General features: G+C 42.9%; 1 non-coding gene across 1 annotated transcript; it reads right to left on the reverse strand.

Annotated features, from left to right (window-relative positions):
* Nucleotides 1–5277: 5277 nt before the first annotated feature.
* LOC119928087 lies at nucleotides 5278–5413 on the reverse strand. The gene has a single exon (XR_005451043.1). It is a non-coding gene; the product is annotated as a small nucleolar RNA SNORA7 (small nucleolar RNA).
* Between the last annotated feature and the right edge of the window lie 381 nt (nucleotides 5414–5794).

Genomic DNA, 5794 nt, shown 5'->3' on the forward strand with positions numbered 1-5794 from the left:
GACTCCACCACTTGTCTGCTGTGTGACCTTGGGCAAGTCACTTACCTTCTCTGGGCCTCAGTTCCCTCATCTGTCAAATGGGGATGAAGACTGTGAGCCCCATGTGGGACAACCTGATGACCCTGTATCTACCCCAGCACTTAGAACAGTGCTTGACACATAGTAAGCGCTTAACAAATACCACTATTATTATTATTATTATTATTATTATTATTATTATTATTCACTTCACTCATCTGTGAAATAGTAATTCAATACCTGTTCTCCCTCCTACTTAGACTTTGAGCCCCTTGTGGGACCTGATTATCTCATCTACCCTTGAGTGTAGCACAGTGCTTGGCACATCGTGAGCATTTAAATACCACAATTATAATCATTATTAGCTCCACTAGAGCATGCTGCTTCTCAATTTCACCAGAATAATCTGTGTAGAAAGTGGTGAGGAAGATGTTAATCTGAACCATCAGGATTTGAGCAGGGTGAGGAATGGGGGAAGAGGAATGGTATATGACCTCTCCTAAATATCTTTGGCTCTGATTTTCAGGAGGAAAGTACAAAGCTCACAGTCTCCACTTCAGCAGCAAACAACTCAGTGATGTGGTTCAGAGAGAAAAATGGGAAAATGTGGGCTACCCTAAAGCTATTGTAAGCTGTTAGTTCTCTTTGACTGGGCAACCCTCTAACCTTGAAACAAAACAATCTATAAACAGATTAGCAGACAGATCCCTACGAGATTTCATATTTTATTTTTATCAAACCCTACAGAAAGGGTATAGATTTTGCTAACAGACTTTGTGAGGATTGTTAAAGGATCTTGCCGAGCTTTGTATTAGAGCGGTACCGTGCTCCTGAGGAACAAACAGGAGACTTGAGTCAAAAGATGTGACTCTTCAAACAGAACCCAGAGCAGATCAAAGAGGGTATATTTCTTGGTGACGCTAGCAAGCCCTGCTTGAAAGGAAAACATTCAAATGAATTTCAAAGACTAGGCACATTTTCAGAGATCTTTTTTCCCAACAATTTTTACACAGGCCTGGATGGCGATAGCATTAGGAGTAGTAATAGTAGAGGTATTTATTAAGGGCTTTATTTTAGAGAAGTAGTGTGGCCTAGAGGAAAGAGCTTGGCCTGGGAATCAGAGGACCTGGGTTCTAATCCTGGCTCTGCCACTTGTCCGCTTTGTGACCTAGGGATAGTCACTTAACTTCTCTGTACCTCAGTTTCCTCATCTGTAAAACAGGGTTTAAGACTGTGAGCCCCACGTGGGACAGGGAATGTGGCCAACCCATTAACTTGCATCTACCCCAGAGTGGCTCAGTGGAAAGAGCATGGGCTTGGGAGTCAGAGATCATGGGTTCGAATCCCGGCTCTGTCATTTGTCAGCTGTGTGACCTTGGGCAAGCCACTTAACTTCTCTGTGTCTCAGTTACCTCATCTGTAAAATGGGGATTAAGACTGTGAGCCCCACGTAGGACAACCTAATCACCTTGTATCCCCACAGCGCTTAGAACAGTGCTTTGCACATAGTAAGTGCTTAACATTCATTCATTCAATCGTATTTATTGAGCGCTTACTGTGTGCAGAGCACTGTACTAAGTGCTTGGGATGTACAAGTTGGCAACATATAGAGAAGGTTCCTAACCCAAAACATATACCATCATTATTATTATTATTACCTCTGCACTTAGAACATTGTCTGGCACAAGATATGTGCTTAACAAATACTACAGTTATTATAATAATAATATGATATGATGGCATTTATTAAGCACTTACTATGTGCAAAGCACTGTACTAAGCGCTGGGGAAGTTACAAGGTGATCAAGTTGTCCCATGGAGGGGGTGCTCACAGTCTTAATCCCCATTTTACAGATGCAGTAACTGAGGCCCAGAGAAGTGAAGTGACTTGCCCAGAGTCACACAGCTGACAATTGGTGGAGCCGGAATTTGAACCCATGACCTCTGACTCCAAAGCCCAAGCTCTTGCCACTGTGCCACGCTGCTTCTTTTAATTATTAGTTAATAGTAGTAGTGTAGTATTAGTAGTAAGAATTGTAGTAGTAGTAGTATTAGTATAGTAGTAGTAGTAAGAATCATAGTAGTAATATAGTAGTAGTAGTGGTGGTGGTAGAAATACCATAATTATTATTAATAGTAGGGAAGCAGCATGGCATAGTGGATAGGGCACGGCTCTGGAGTCAGAAGGTCATGGGTTCTAATCCCAGTTCAGCCACTTGTCTGCTGTGTGACCTTGGACAAGTCACTTCACTTCCCTGGGCCTCGATTATCTCATCTGTAGAATGGGGATTGAGACTGGGAGCGTTCTGTGGGATGGGGTCTGTGTCCAACCCAATTTGTTTGTATCCACCCCAGTGCTTAGTACAGTGCCTGGCACATAGTAAGCACTTAACAAATATTATTATTTGGTAGTAATGGTCTTTATTAAGGGCTCTATTAATCCAACGATACATTGCTTTAAAACATTTATAATAATAATAATGGCATTTATTAAGCGCTAACTGTGTGCAAAGCACCGTTCTAAGCCCTGAGAAGGTTACAAGGTGATCAGGTTGTCCCACAGGGGGTTCACAGTCTTCATTCCCATTTTACAGATGAGGTAACTGAGGCCCAGAGTAGTGAAGTGACTTGTCCAAAGCCACACAGCTGACAATTGGCGGAGCCGGGACTTGAACCCATGACCTCTGACTCCATGGCCCGGGCTCTTTCCACGGAGCCACGCTGCTTCTCTGGGTTTATCCTGGGTTAATTCTGCTGAACACAGATGGAACATCTGGACTTCTAGACTGTGAGCCCACTGTTGGGTACGGACCGTCTCTATATGTTGCCAACTTGGACTTCCCAAGCGCTTAGTACAGTGCTCTGCACACAGTAAATGCTCAATAAATATGACTGAATGAATAAATGAATCTGGAAAATGTTGACGTGTCACAGCTCTATAAATGTTTGGCCCCTGCAATTGCACGGTAGATATTCTGCTACGTTCAGCCTGACATTTTGTTATGACTAACCATGCTCTGTCTTGAGTTTCTCATTTCAGTTTTTCACTTCCTTGTTTTCCTGTGCACTGTTGGATAATGAACTGCCTAGGAGATGAAGTCAGTTGATTTTGAGGCAGGGCCCAAGATCTGATTGTGTGCAGCGGGTCTTGGTGATGGAGTAGGCGTAGCCCTGGTCCAGAAGAGGAACCAAATCAGTTCATTTAGGAAAGGAATATGAATCTGGACTTGTGCCCACTTCCAAGATGTGACATCCGCAACTGAGTTTCACCCACAGACCTCCGTCCCAGCCCCCATCGAGTTATCCTCCCCCTGCTTCAGTCTCATTCAGGCTTTGTGTGAATTTCAAGAGTTTTGGAGATTCTGCAGGATGGTCTGAGATCGTTTGCATAGTCTCTTAGGTCTGTATTTGGAAAGCAGCATGGCCTAGTGGAAAGCCCTTGGGTCTGGGAATCAGCCGTCTCAAGTTCCAAACCCATCTCCACCACTAGCCTATCGTGTGACCTTGGGTAATTCTGTTAACCTTTCTGAGCCTCAGTTTCTTCACATGTGAAATGGGCATAACTGCTCTCCTTCCATATTAGACCGAGAAGCTCCATGGGACACGGACTGTGTCTGATCTGAACATCTTAATACTACTACCCCCATGCTTAGCACATAGTAAGTGCTCTACAATTATTATTATTATTATAATACCTACCTCCTCTCTCTACTCTTCTACTACAGCCCAGCTGGAACAAATAGCTCCTCTAATGCTAACCTTCTCAGTACCTCAATTCATTCATTCAATCGCATTTATTGAGCGCTTACTGTGTGCAAACTGTGCTTACTATGTACCTCAATCTCGTCTATCTCACCACTGACTTCTCTCAAACAACCTGCCTCTGGCCTGGAATGCCCTCTCTCCTTATATCTGACAGACAGTTACTTTCCCCCCAACTTCAAAGCCTTACTGAAATCACATCTCCTCCAGGACGCCTTCCCTGACTAAGTTCTCCTTTCCTCTTCTCCCACTCCCTTCCACATAACCCTGACTTCTCCCTTTATTCATCCCCCCTCCCAGCCCCACAGCACTTACATACGTATTTGTAATTTATATATTCACATTCATATCTGTCTCCCTATCTAGACTGTAAACTCACTGTGGGCAAGATCTGCTATATTGTACTCTCCCAAGCACTTAGTACTGTGCTCTGCAGTTAATAAGCACTCAATCGATACAATTGACTGACAGGCTATTGTTATTATAACTATTACTGTTCAGGCCATAGTCACCAGCATATAGCAGTTCCTGCTGAATGACTTCGTCAAGAACTTTCAATGAGGGCCATTCCTTATTGAGTTGAAAGTTTCTCAAAAGTCCAGAATTGAATTCTAACCCTTCATAGATATTCAAGACTAGTTACATAGATTAGAGTGAAAAGGACTAGATCGATAACTCAATCCTGCTTTATTGCATCAGTGTAGAGGGGTTCTAATCCTGCCTCTGCCACTTGCCTGCTCTGTGACCTTGGGCAGTTCTCTAAACTATTCTGTCCCTCAGTTTCCCCAACTGTAAAATGGGGATTTAATGCCTGTTCTCTATCTCCTTAAACCATGAGCCCCTTGTGGGACAGGGACTATGTCTGATCTAATTGCATTATATCTACACCAGTACTTAGCAGAGAAAATAGCACATAGTTGTCTTGTCTCATGCTGCTGGGTCATCTCTGACTTAGCATCAGCATGGACACATCTCTCCCAGAACGCCCCACCTCCATTTGCAATCATGCTGGTTGCAAATCCAGAGAGCTTACTTGGTAAAAATATGGAAGTGCTTTACCATTGAGCTCACCTCCTCCAGGAGGCCTTCCCAGACTGAGCCCCCTCCTTCCTCTCCCCCTCCCCCCCCATCGCCCCCGCCTTCCTCCTTCCCCTCCCCACAGCACCTGTATATATGTATATATGTTTGTATGCATTTATTACTCTATTTATTTATTTTATTTGTACATATTTATTCTATTTATTTTATTGTGTTAATATATTTTGTTTTGTTGTCTGTCTCCCCCTTCTAGAGTGTAAGCCCACTGTTGCGTAGGGACCGTCTCTATATATTGCCAACTTGTACTTCCCAAGTGCTTAGCATAGTGCTCTGCACACAGTAAGCGCTCAATAAATATGATTGAATGAATGAATGAATGAATAAACACGAATCACCACCCGCGAATCACCACCCGCGACTCCCTTCCATGCCGCTGCTGCCCAGCACAGGTGAGTTTTGACTTGTAGCAGATTGCCTTCCAGTCACTAGCCCCTGCCCAAGCTAGGAATGGAATGGATATGCCACTGCTTGACTCCCTCCCATAATCGAGACTGGTAGAGCACTGGAAACTCACCAGGTGCAACCCTGAGAGGGGAGCATATAGTACTTACCAAATGCAATTATCATCATCATTATTATTTATTATTATTTGCTTGTCAAAGTTTCTTCAATTCTTTCCCTTAACGAGGCATCTTTAGGACTTTAACAAACACCTCAAATCATCCCAACTTCTTAAGTCGATGCCAAAGACCACAGGTATTCTTATTGTTGAATTTGAATAAAGTCTACCACTAGAGAGATCTTGATAGTCCCTAAAATTGCTCTGAAATTCAGATGGTCCTCACCACTTTGCTTCCTTATACACATTTATTTACATTAATGTCTGTCTCCCCCTTTAATAATAATGATAATAATAATAATGATAATAATAATAATAATAATACTAGCATTTATTAAGTGCTTACTATGTGCAAAG

Source organism: Tachyglossus aculeatus, chromosome 4 (genome assembly GCF_015852505.1).
Source record: "Tachyglossus aculeatus isolate mTacAcu1 chromosome 4, mTacAcu1.pri, whole genome shotgun sequence".
NCBI classification, from domain to species: Eukaryota; Metazoa; Chordata; class Mammalia; order Monotremata; family Tachyglossidae; genus Tachyglossus; species Tachyglossus aculeatus.